This window comes from Abramis brama (assembly GCF_963993115.1).
Source record: "Abramis brama genome assembly, chromosome: 5".
Lineage (NCBI taxonomy): Eukaryota > Metazoa > Chordata > Actinopteri > Cypriniformes > Leuciscidae > Abramis > Abramis brama.
The window spans coordinates 26,400,092-26,413,985 of record NC_139967.1 but is presented as its reverse complement, the minus strand read 5'-3'; the positions used below and the strand labels follow the sequence as shown (position 1 = coordinate 26,413,985).

Here is a 13,894-nt window from a genome sequence, read left to right as displayed (position 1 = left end):
AACATGCATTTTTTTCGGGGGTTAATGTAAAAAAGAGGCACATCTGTATGGGCTCTCAGTTTGACAGTTTCAATTCCACTTGAAATCTTTTAAAGCTTAAAACTGCTATAAAAAGATAAATCTACCACAAGGCATTTTTACAACTGCTCTGTGTTTACAGACAGATCCAGCAGCAGCAGCAGCGATGCCGCTCCGCCCACTCCCTGCGTCACTCCTCACGGCGAATCGCGTGCATGTGTTAAAACTGAGTCTTTACTGTCGCTGCTGCATCCTTTGTGAAAGAGTTGTCAAAGTTTAGCAAAAGGGAGGCGATTTTATTTATTTTTTGTACAATAACACACAGACGAAAACAGCTCAGCTGTTAAATGTACATGCGATACTTTTCTCAGATCACTATAGGCGTTTCATGAGGACTCGACTTCTGAATGCAGCTAATTTCATTGATTTGGATTAACATTCCCTCTGGTCACGGAAATACAGTATGCTAACACTTTTTAATGCAGTTTCACGGATGGTAAGTTTTATTTTATATAGTTTATAAGCTTCTCTGAACTCCCCGAGTCTCCCTTCACTGAACTTCTGTCGAATTTTTGTCTTGTGGCTGGTTGTGCTAAGACATCAATGGAGAAAAAAAATGTTGACTAACGGTTATCTATCCATCCTGATTTATTCACACTGGGTTATTACTACCAAATAAGAGCAAATTACTGTATCTATTATTATGATGAAAGAATCACTTTTTTTTAGCCTCAACCAAGTAATTTACATTTGTGAATATGCCAACTTTTAAAAAGAGCCTTATAACAGTCAGTTTTCAGCACTGGAATAGTTAGTCTGAGCACTTAGCTAATTAGTGCACTCTGTATTTTTATTTATTTATTTTAGCTAAATAAAAAGTTTTGCGCTTGATAAATAATGTTAAAATTATGTATAATTACATGAAATGGCATATCAGTCTGTCTTCTAGGAAAAAAAGGTTATATTCTGCGTGGGTCGCCCCCATATGTGCCACCATGTTGACATCACATGACCAGTAATTTTCATCATGCAGTTGAACTTAAGGATACGAATTGTTTAATTATTCTGTGATTAAACAAAAAAACATTGCAGAGTCCACACCACAACTATAATGATAATAGCACAGAGAAACAATATTGTTGGAATCACTTTCACAACGATGAAAGTACAGCAAGTAATCATTTGGCTTTGAACAACACTGTTAAAATAAACAATGCAATACATAATATAAACATAATCAACTTATGTACATTACGTATTATAACAAATGCCTGCAGAGGGTGCCAGCAACCTGTTGTTGTTGCAGCATGACCAAATCCTTGTTTAATATTGGGCAAACAACATTTAATTCAGATGTTAACTTAATCTTTAATGCTTGGCCACTTCTTTACAATAGAAATGCCACAGCCACTGTAATCTCTTTAACAAGAATATGTGGACATTCAAAACATGTCATCTCAGAGCTAGGGTTTCAACTTTTATTTTGAAATCGTGATAAACAACAATTGACATAATTTAGAAACATTGATGTATTCTCCTGTGTTGGTGTTAGTTTATAAATGATTTACGATACAAATCTGGTGAAATGCCGCACGTTGCATTCCCAGACTAACATTATATGCAACCCAAACTCAGCACATGCAGAGATGGAGTTTGTTAACTGGAGACGTACTCCACGCATTTAAATGATAACAGCACAACACTTGAAACACAAAGCATGTCTGACTTTATATGCATTTCCAAATGCACATGCAGAGACTGAGTGTTGAGCAGCATTTACTGTGAACAGAGCCGCTCTGAGCCGCTGGAAGTGACTGAGCCGCTGGAAGTAACCTGCACGCATGTAAATTATTAAAGTGTCATGCTTTACTCTGAAACCGGCTGTGCATATATTTATTTAAGTGAATATAAAATTCAACCCGCCAAAGTAGCTAGTGGGAATAACTGTGATACATGCAACTGCTGAATTCCACCCGCGGGTGTTAAATGCATAGTTCACCCCAAAATGTTCTGTCAGTAATTACTTACCCTCATGACTTGCGCTCATCTTTGGAACACAAATGAAGATCTTTTTGATTAAATCTGAGAGCTTTCTGACCCCACATAGACTCCAACGCCAGTGGTGGCTCATCAGGGGAGGCAAGGGAGGCACAGCCTACCCAAGATTTTGAGGTGAAAGTGGGAGAAGTTTCTTTGTAATTTCCCCGTTGTAACACCAATCGAATGAAATCGGAAGCACCGCTTTTCTTTCACGACGTACGTGTCAAATCTGCCGATGTAATTACAAATGCTAAGGGATAGAGAAGGGGAGGGGGAGGCAAATCCATAGCCAGGCTCTTAGGCCTCAGTTGGAAAAAAAATAGCCAATCACCATCAAGTGTTTCACTTTCAGCACTTAGGAGTGTTGAGGAAAATTACATAGCAGGGGAGGCTATTCTTCCTTAGTGTAGTATTTTCCCTTATTTCTGTGTGTGTGTGAGAAGGAAGGAGACCGGGGTCGGCTGGCTGAGGCTCGTGGGTAATTTATTAAATAAACTCAGATTACAATCGTGCCACACGCGCGTCAAACATAAATCTCATTCCACAGTTCAAAGTCCGCGACAGCGTTTGTCTTCCTCATTCAGAGTCCTCTTTCCACGTTCCCACGAGTCCTCAGCCCTCTCTCTCCGATCGCTGGTTCCAGTGTGTTTTTTATATGGTCTCCCCACGCCAATTACTGCAACGAGACACAGGTGTAAGTCATTTTGCACTTGACCCACTTACCGCCGCTCGTCTCTCCACTCTCTCTCTCGTCGCAGACCTCGCTGAACCACGCCTCCCTCGCCACATACCCCCACCGCCCGACTCAGGCCGGGGAGCCATCCAAACACTCCTTCTCTATGGTGCTGTACTTAGTCTCTCTCTTTGAGAGCTTACGACTAATGTACAGCACCGGGCGGTCCTCCCCCTCCCCCTCCTGGGACAGGACAGCGCCCAGCCCCCTGTCCGACGCGTCAGTCTGCAACAAAAAGGGGAGAGAGAAATTAGGAGAGTGCAGGAGCGGTCCGCCACACAGAGCAGCCTTAACCTGGGTAAAAGCCTGTTGGCACTGCTCCGTCTACTGGACCGTATCTGGTACCTCCTTTTTAGTGAGGTCAGTCAGCGGGCTGGTGAGGTCCGAATAGCCAGGAATAAACCTTCTGTAATATCCCGCCAGCCCCAGGAACTGCCTCACCTCCTTTTTGGTCTTAGGTCTGGGACAGGTTGCAATTGCTGCTGTCTTGTCAATTTGGGGACGCACCTGCCCATGACCCAAGTGGAAGCCCAGATACCTTAACTCCACCCGCCCAGCTGCACACTTCTTCGGGTTGGCCGTTAGCCCCGCCTGTCTCCCGAGGACGGCCCTCCTGAGCCCCGAGGACGGCCCTCAAATGCTCCATATGCCGCTGCCAGTCATTACTATAGATGATGATATCATCCAAGTATGCAGCGGCATACGGAGCATGGGGCCGCAGAACTCGGTCCATGAGACGCTGAAACGTGGCCGGGGCCCCGAACAGCCCGAAAGGAAGTGTCACAAATTGGTGTTACCCAAACGGCGTGGTGAAGGCTGTTTTTTCTTTGGACATGGGAGATAAGGGGATCTGCCAATATCCTTTCGTTAAGTCCAGTGTTGAATAAAAACGAGCCGTACCTAACCGATCAAGCAGCTCGTCAATCCGCGGCATTGGATAAGCGTCGAATTTCGACACTGCATTCACCCTGCGATAGTCCACACAAAACCGTACCGAGCCGTCCGTTTTAGGAACTAAAACTATCGGGCTCGCCCAGTCACTGTGGGACTCCTCAATTACTCCCATCTCCAGCATTGCCTCTAATTCCGTCTGAACCACTTTTTTTTTGTGTTCAGGCAATCTGTACGGCCGGCCGCGAACCACCACGCCGGTCTCAATATGGTGCTGAATCAGATAGTACGACCAGGCAGGGGCGAAAACACATCTGCAAACTCTCTTTGTAATCTTGTGATGTCAGTGAGCTGCGAGGGCGAGAGGTGATTCCCCCCCCCCCCCCCCGGGCCAGGGCGAGAGATTTCTCTTTGATGATCGCTTCTGGCCCGAGATCCTCCTCTCCACTCACTGCCTTCGCAAGCAACACTGACTCCTCCTCACTCCATTTTTTTAGGAGGTTGAGATGGTAGATTTACCGTGAATCGCCTCTGTCTGTTCGTATTACCTCATAATTGAGATCTCCTATTCGCTGTGTGACCTCAAAGGGTCCTTGCCACTTTGCTAACAATTTGGAGCTGGAGGTTGGTAGTAAAATGAGTAAAAAATCACTTTATCTCCCGGTCCAAACTCTCGAAGCTTAGTTCCCCTGTTATACAGCCGGCTTTGTCTGTCCTGAGCCTGAAGCAAATTCTCCAAAGAGAGCCGCCCCAGTGTATGGAGTTTTGCTCTCAGGTCCATGACATACTGAATTTCATTTTTGCTATCTGAGCGTCCGTCCTCCCAAGTTTATTTTAGGACGTCTAAAACCCCACGGGGCTGACGTCCATAAAGAAGCTCGAAGGGGGAAAACCCCGTGGAGGCTTGCGGGACCTCTCTCACGGCGAATAAGAGGGGTTCTAGCCATCTGTCCCAATTTCTCGCGTCGTCTTGTACGAATTTAAGAATCATTGTCTTCAACGTGCGATTAAACCGTTCGACCAGCCCGTCCGTTTGTGGGTGATAGACACTGGTACGCACCGATTTAATGCCCAATAATTAGTATAAATCGCTTAACGTGCGTGACATAAACGCGGTGCCCTGATCCGTGAGAATCTCTTTCGGGATTCCCACGCGGGAGATTAAATGAAACAGGGCGTCTGCCACACTCTTAGCTGATATAGTGCGTAGCGCCACTGCTTCAGGATATCGCGTTGCGTAGTCTACTATAACTAACGCAAAGCGATGTCCCCGTGCTGACCGTTCTAATGGCCCGATGAGGTCCATACCAATTCTTTTGAAGGGGACCTGCACAAGAGGTAGAGGGCGCAATGGCGCTTTTGGGGCGGCCGGTGGGTTTACCAACTGACATCCACGACACGACGCGCACCATCTGCGCACGTTCTCGTGAATGCCCGGCCAAAAGAATCGGGTCATTAGACGATTTAATGTAGCTGTCATCCCTAGATGCCTCGCCATCGGATTACAATGCGTTGTCTGGAAAAGCATTTCCCGACCGGCTACTTGGTATTAACAATTGGGTTGTATCTTCCTTTGTCTGAGTGTCTTGGGTCACTCGATACAACCTGTCTTTAATAATGGCAAAATAAGGATAGGAGAGCATGCGGTCAGGTTGGAGGATCTGCCCATCGATGGAACGGACCTGTTCAAACGCATGTTTGAGCGTCTCGTCTTGGGACTGTTCGAGGGGAAAGTCATCGCGACTAGAGAGGTTTAGCCTCGCCAAGCCGTTCGGTTCCTCTGAAACAGTTTCGCTGGGTCCAGGAACAGCCTCTCCAACCTGAGCGCTCGCCCCCCTTCCCCGCCTTTTCTTTTTCCCAGAGGCATCCGTTGTCAAACATCCCAATAATTGTTCAAAAGCAGGCCAATTCGTTCCCAAAATTAACGGATGCCGGAGGTGCAGGCTAACTGCCACCTCCACACAATGGTTTTGTCCCCTGAATTTAATAGTGATGGCTTTCAAGGGGTATTCCATTATATCCCCGTGCACACACCTCACCTTAACCATGCGGCCCGTATTCAATTCCCCGGATTGTATCAGGCTTTGATGGATGGAGGTCTGGTTACAACCTGAATCCACCAAGGCCTGATAGGTACCCCCCTTAATACTCACAGGTATCTGGTATAACCCGGCTTGATCGGGGGCGGCCTGCGGGACGTCCGGGATCCGGACCAATGTCCCAACCTCCATGACCGGGCAGCGGTCCACGAAATGGCCCGGATCCCCGCAACGCCAACAGGCCGGCCCAGGCTTCCCCGCCGCCCAAGTGGCAGGAAGAGGGTCAAGGAATTGGCGTGGGGAGAGCGCAGGAACTGCGTCGAGCCCTTCAGTGTGTACCGGTCCCCCTCCCTTGACGGATCCTCGCGACCCGGCTGGAACCTCGGCTCCAGTCTTCCAGCGGGGAGGTGCCCTCGGTGGTCCATTAAACCGGGTCCTGGGAAAAGGAACGGGCTTAAGGGAATGGGAAGAGAGAGAGACAGGGGGAGAAAGAGAGAGAGATGTGGATGGAAGGGGTTCGCCGACCCCGGAGCACGCCGCCAGTTGATCCTCCGCCAGTTGGCTGGCCAGATCCAGCGACGCCGGCCGGTGGCACTGGACCCACTGGGCAGTCCTCTTCGGTAGTCGAGACACGAACTGTTCCAGTACCACCTTGTTGATGATGGCCTCGGCGTCGCTTCCTCCGGCCAACAGCCATTTGCGGCACGAGTCCCGGAGCTGCTGCGCCAAGACAAAGGGTCGGCCTGCTTCCGCCAGTTCCAGTGAATGGAAGCGTTGACGATGTTGCTCTGGGTTGAGGCCGACCCTCTGGAGAATGGCTCGTTTCAGATCGGCGTATACCAGGAGGTTCTGGACGGGCAGTTGTTGAGCAGCCTTCTGGGCTTCCCCCGACAGCAGCGGAATTAGCCGTACCGGCCAGCTGGTCGATGGCCACTCACATGCCTCGGCCGTTCTTTCAAACAAGTCCAAGAAGGCCTCGGGATCATCAGAGACACCCATCTTCGTAAGAGACATGTGAGCGGCTGGGATAGAGCTGGGGGAAGCCGACTCCGTCCGAACCTCCCGGTCCAGCAAGCTCCGGAACAGCTCGCGGTCCTCCTGCTGGGCTTGCATCATGGCTTGAAACCGACGTTCCTGATCCGCCCGCAAGTCCAGCAGGGCTTGATGGTTTTCCTGATGTAGACCCGCGAGCGATGTGATGATGTCCGCAAATGGCGTTCCCGATGTTCCTGTTCTCCTTCCTTCCCGGGTTTCGGCACCAGTGTAGTATTTTCCCTTATTTCTGTGTGTGTGTGAGAAGGAAGGAGACCGGGGTCGGCTGGCTGAGGCTTGTGGGTAATTTATTAAATAAACTCAGATTACAATCGCGCCACACGCGCGTCAAACATAAATCTCATTCCACAGTTCAAAGTCCGCGACAGCATTTGTCTCTTTCCACACTCCTCTTTCCACACTCCCACGAGTCCTCAGCCCTCTCTCTCCGATCGCTGGTTCCAGTGTGTCTTTTATACGGTCTCCCCACGCCAATTACTGCAACGAGACACAGGTGTAAGTCATTTTGTACTTGACCCACTTACCGCCGCTCGTCTCTCCAATCTCTCTCTCGTCGCAGACCTCGCTGAACCACGCCTCCCCCGCCACACTTAGTATTTCAACTAATCATCAAAGAGACGAGAAATTACGTGATATTTGAACTGCTGCGCTGATAAATAATATACCACCAAGTACATTAATTATGGAGAGTAGCGATATTGAATATTTGATTGCCAACCAATTTTAAATTAACATTATCTACAAATTAAAAACGAAGGAAGACTCTATGCCTAAGCTGGATATATAGGCTACAGCAGTCCGCTTCACTAAACGGCCCAACACGCTCTTTTAACACGGGCATTTAAGAAGGGATAGATGTTTGCTTCAATAGGCTAGGTGAGTGAAATTATATTTGTATTATATATTGCTGTATAAGTCTAATTTTCTGTCTAAAAGTGATCAAAAAGCCATTTAAAGCAGGTAGGCAAATAATAATAATAATCATCATCGTCATCATCATCCTCGGCAGGGGATCCCCAGACATTACACTTTAGTCTGCCTCCATTTTAAAACCCACGAACCATCACTGTCAAATGCAACTACCCCTTTGGCTCTTCAAAAAGTTCATAAAGAGATCGTAAAACTAATCCATATGAATTGACTGGTTTAGTCCAAATGTTCTGAAGAGACATGATCGCTGATGAACAGATTGAATTTAGGCTTTTATTCACATATAAACTTTCATCAACTCACACATCAGTTGTGGTAAACGGAAGCTCAAGCATATTCGCTCGATGTGCAAGAACCAATGAGGTTCATTCTTGTGTTACGCAGCTTTTCAAGATGTTTCTTCTTGAGTGTCAAGCAGGTTCGGTTGAGCTTATGTACGCTGATCAATGTTGAATAAAAAACTAAAGTAAATCGGTTCATCATATAAAGCGATCGAATCTCTTCAGAAAATTTTGACTAAACCGCTCAATTAATATGGATTAGTTTTACTAATTTTAGATTAGCTTTTTGAAGCTTCAAAATGGGAGTTACATAGCTGTCAATGGAGGGACAGAAAGCTCTCAGATTTCATCAAAATGATCCTAATTTGTTTTCGGAAGATGAACGAAAGCCTTACAGCTTTGGAACAACATGAGGGTGAGGAATTAATTTTTCATTTTTGGGTGAACTAACCCTTTAACGTCAAGCTTAGTTGACAGCCAATCTGAATCCATTCTGCTTTAGAAAGCATGAGCATTTAAAGTGGCAGAAGGCATAACTACAGCATGTGCTTACAATAAACAGAACAATAATGTGTATTGGTGTGGACGCTAATATATTTATCATTATAGTTATCGTTCTTGGTGTGAATGGGCCTTTAGTCTCCTCCTTTTCTTTGTGTCTGTTTCTGCTTTGGTGGGAGAATTACACACTGTTTTCAGTTATGGCAGTCAGCATTTAGACCTCCCATTACCATTGCACCGTTGTTCCTATCCCGAAAAGAATAAATATCCAATGATCTAATGTACACAATGACCAGTCTCTCATTGTGTATATATTAGATGCAATATGCACTTTCAGAAGTACCATATAAGGTAAGAAACAAGAAGTAAGCTGATTATGATGACTAATCTTCTGAAACAGATTGAACCATTGCACTCATTGGCCAGATTGATTACTTTGCTGTAACCTGTTAGCTGATTGTCAACACATGTTCATATTTTCATGTCATAATATTCCCAAATTCCCAGTCATGTTCTGATCCATTGTACGAGTCATATGGAAAGCGATAAAATTCCAAGCCAAAAGTCTCAACTATCATTTCCAATCTGCAATATGACATTTGAAGCCATTTATTCATCATCCATCTTAAAGGTCATCGATCATATTTCACTGACATGTGATCCTTTTTTATTTGTATAGTTTTAAATTCATATGACAGTAATTATTTTGTGCACTGTGTACACACTAAATATAGTTGTGTATATACACTAAATACACTTATATTTCACACTGCATCAGAATTCTGTTGACCTGGGTTTCGTTTCCCAAAGCCAACTTTGGTCGCAAGTTCCATCATGCTTTTGTGAAACGCACTCCTGCTTGGTTTCTCCATTTGATTGCTTCATGATAGCTATACAGATCATAAAAATATCAGGCCTTAATGCTTCTCTTGCATGAACCCACCAGCAACAACCTTTAGTGTTACAGCACTGAAGTGGAGAGTGTGTCCTGGAAAAAATGAACAGCAGTGTGTAGTCTAAAATAAGAGACCGTAATGGTGCATCTAGAGAGAATGGTGTGACTTAGAGCAGGGGAGTGTCAGTGGGTTGTGGTACAGTTGTTGTTTTTGGGTTAAGCTGGACAGTATCTGGCACCCCGCCCGACAGCAATGCATGGCTCATCCAGAGAGGAGACCACAGGACTGAACCAACCCTCTAGATCAAATTCTCATCTGGGGGATTACATCTCTACATCTCATGCTGCACCGTTAGGCAAAGAGTAAGGAAGGATGGCCAGTTTCATAGAAAAAAAATGGGTTTTGTATGGTTGATATTAGGTGCTTTACATATATTTTGCTAGAGTGGTTATCTGTTTAATGAAGCTAACGAGTTGTTAAGGATGGTCGAAGTTCAGAGATGAATGGAGTCACATTTGAATGGATCCTTGCTGGTTTGAAATTTAAATATTTATCTCTCTCTTGTGGTGCATGGGTCTGGGTGATTGGGTGCAATAAACTGACAAAAAAATGTCAAATATGTGTATATGAAAATACAGTGGACCATTAACGTTTCCAGGGATGTGTTTTGCAAGTTGAACAATTACAGCAGTACTGGCATTGCTAACATCTTTTTCCTTTCAGCATGTTTGTGAATTTCTAGTTATTTCTGAACATCTAATAAACGTGGCAAAGTTTTTCCTTGCATTTGGTAAACAGAAGTAGCCTATTCACTAGGGCTGCACGTCGTGCACGATTTGGGGAAAATGTCATATTGCGATAATTGAGGTCAATATTGCGATTGCGATATGCGATATAATAAACAAATGGTTTCATGAGTCAGCTTGCTTGGTTCTCAAGGAAAATAAATGCACACACAGATTAGTGATAATCAGCCTAAAGAAAAAAGTTCTTTAGTCAAGAGCAGTGAGTATTTTTCTCTGTTCCCTTTGTTCTTTGATTAACTTTAGGACAGATTTTTTTATTATTGCATTTTAACAAGAACAAAACATAATTTACATACAAGAGTACATATAACCATACATGTCAGGGGTAAAGAAAAATAAAATATATAGAAAAATAAAAAAATAAAAAAGAATAACTTTACAGATATAATTAGTGGCTACTGTGTACTGTCCCTTTAAGACCAGCCGCTGTCAGAGACGCGGATCTCACACGCGCCTCATTCTTTCACGAGTCATCACAACTCTTCATGTTCATCATAAGACTACTCTTATGTCATGAAGACACTCGACAAAAAGACATTTTGGCATAATTGTGTGTTATTGTTCGTTCAAGCTCGAAAGAGAACTATATTCTGTCATGCTGTTTTGTGCGCACGCACGATATTAGCGCGAGTCTTTCTGTCTGTCACAGTCAGGACATTCACAGGCAGCGCGTTCATTTTGGCATACATGTGTGTTGTTCGTTCTACCGCGAAAGAGAACTTGATACTGGCGCGCGTCTATCTCTGTGTGTGTGTGTGTCAGGAGGACATTCACAGGCAGCTCGTTCTTTTATGTCTTATCGCGCATGAATGGTTTAAAAGCATTTGCATTAATAAGTGCGTTAACAGCGCTAATTTGTTTATTTAATATAAAATCGCAGCAGTTTGCGTCATATAATCGCGTAGGCTTGACATCGCGATTGCGATACGATTAATCGTGCAGCACTACTATTCACCATTTGAGATAACTGACTGTGTTTACAAGCACAGTAACATTCTGTTATTATTGGGTATTTCCCAATTATGTTAATCATGTAAACGCATTCATCTGATTACCATATCCAGATTAAATCAAAATTTGGTTTCAAGAATCTAATGAAATGCCTAACTTATGCATGTATTAATCAGAATATATTTTAAAGACCCCCTGTTGTGAAAATCAAATTCTTAATGTTGTTTATTTGTCTATTCGAGGTGTTTTAATATGCTTTAAGACCAAGTGCAAATTCATTAGTCAACACCATTGCTGAGTATATTTTCTTCTTAAAAATGCAGTACAACTAACAGTCTCATAAACGTGGTTTGAAACCGCTCGTTTTCTACTGTCACAAACATGTAACCAATCCCTGTTCAAAGCGTTTCTAAGGATGCTGGATGCTGTAGTCTGACTGAGATGGCGAACGGGAACATGGTTACATTATGTAACATTGCACATTATTAGCTGTTTGATAACATAGTCAAGCCAAAGGCTAATCAAATAATTACTGTTATGTGTCCGAAATTTTAGAGAGTGATAAATAAAATGCATTACCATTTTGATACATCAATTTGTAGACGACCCTATTCGCTCTTAGTCTTCTTCTGGTTTAAACATATATGGCTGAATTAAATAAATATTTCCACTTGCTATTGTGCAGTGTTTAATACAGTTGAACGAGTGGATCGGGTATTCTGAGCTGGTGTGATTGAGTGGCGGTGGGGAGTAATTTGCATATCCATGGTTCCGCGTTTACTAAATGAAGCAAGAGTTCAAACAATTCAGACTTATTTTTTCTCACACTTGTGAGTTTACAATTCTGACTTTATAACACGCAATTGCCACTATATCACACAATTCCGAGAAAAAAAGTCAGAATTTTGAGATAAAAAGTCACAATTACCTTTTTTATTTTGTATTCCATGTTGGAAACAAGCTTCCATACATTCAAGTATTTTAAGGCATAAAGAAATTATTATTATAACATACTAAAATAATCTTATTTTATTCACAACTTCTAAAAAACATGTTTTACAGTGTAGTCACTTTTGTTTTAGTTCACGGACCATTGTTCAAAATTTATTATAAATTTTAATAACCAGGAAAAATGGCAAAACACATTTTTGATTTAATAATATAGCATACTACTGTACATGTTCATGTTTGTGTACTCAAATCTAAAGGGTTTATCCTGTTGACTTTTGCTGACATCAGAAGAGTTTTGCATCATTATTGTCACATCTTGTGTAAGTGCACCCACTAATAGGCTACTTTTCCAAGGTACTTTACTTGACTCTACTTTACTTTAGGGCTTCCCTAACCTCTCTGGAAAGCATGGTGATGACCCTTACTTTGTCTTGTATAGACTTCATTCAGCCCTTGACTTGTGAAAAGACATTTACAACAGAGCTCACTTGGGAGAAACACAGCTTATAGTATAAATACATGTATAGCTTTCAAATGCTGTGTATGTTGTGTTTAACTCATTATACATGAGTCGATTATATATAAGTATTTGAAAATAAAAACTGATGGAAGCCTAAGAAACAATATTAAACTAACTCACTGGAAAAAAACAACAACAACGTAAAACCAGATGTATTACCAATGAACGGCCCAAAAATAATCAGATTTAAAGCTTCCATTGAAAATCCATCCATTCATTACTGCCCTATTTCAGTCCATATTGGCATCATTATAAATCATGTTGAAAACAACCATTCATTTGTGGATGGCCATCACTATATTGGTCTTTATGGCAAGTATGGGTACTTGAAGAATTGTACCCTGTGTAGGGTTTCATTTACATATGAGAGCCCCCTGTAAGTGCAATTCATTGTCCTCAATGAGACCGGAGAGTGCATGAATGAATCTGAATGAGGGGGTCTCACTCCTACAGTGTGTCACCTCTGACATCTGCGTATATTACACTGACACTCTTCCCAGCCCCCATGGCCTTCTCACACATTCAGCTGGAAAATTTCCCCCTTGGGTTTCAGTTCTTTCACTTCTTTTGCACTGTAAGTGTTTCACAACATTTGAATTGGCAGGTTTGATTGTGCTATTGCTTTAAGTCTTTGAATGCTAAAAAACTGTTTAACTTTGTTTGAATTTCGCTTAGAGAATCATTCCCCAGAGGTGACACTGAACCTTGACAACTGTGGCAAGCAGGGCGGTGGTCTGCCACCATGGATGCTCAATGGCACCTTGGATTTCCCACAGTGACGAGTGCTCTTTGACATCGCGATCCTCCTTCCTCCCTTGTTTTGGCACCACTGTATTGTGTTTGTTGAAAAGGGAAGAAGGAGGTGAAACAAACAACAAAACGAGAGTAAAGTGGCAGCCCCTAACGAATAACTGCTGCATAAACATAAAACACAACATAAATGTCCTAGGCCTGGTCCTCTCACATCTTGCACTGTTGTCACTCACTCCTCCTTTTATCCTTCCGGAGGTCCTCCGTGGGACTCGAAACTGGTGTGGCGTGCAGTTGACGCTCATAATTTATTAGCACTCACACCACCTGCCTCGCTACGTTCCAATTAGGGATACAACAATACAGTTAGCCCACGGTTTAATAAATGCCTCTGTTTTTTTAACCACAGTTTTCGGTTCGGTTCTGATGGCTTGGCATGCTTAGGCGACAGAACAATAAGAAAAAGTACTATTTTTATTGTAATACTCTTTCTTTATTTTACTTAAAAGCAAAAAAAAAAAAATCCACTTGTAC

General features: G+C 43.3%; 1 protein-coding gene across 1 annotated transcript in view; it reads left to right on the top strand.

Annotated features, from left to right (window-relative positions):
* The first annotated feature begins 281 nt into the window (after positions 1-281).
* Positions 282-13,894, top strand: part of pdzd2 (PDZ domain containing 2) — an 86,119-nt gene continuing 72,506 nt past the window's right edge. Inside the window, exon 1 of the mRNA XM_084115453.1 lies at positions 282-514. The gene's annotated coding sequence lies outside the window, so the exon portion shown is untranslated. The remainder of the gene's footprint in view (positions 515-13,894) is intronic.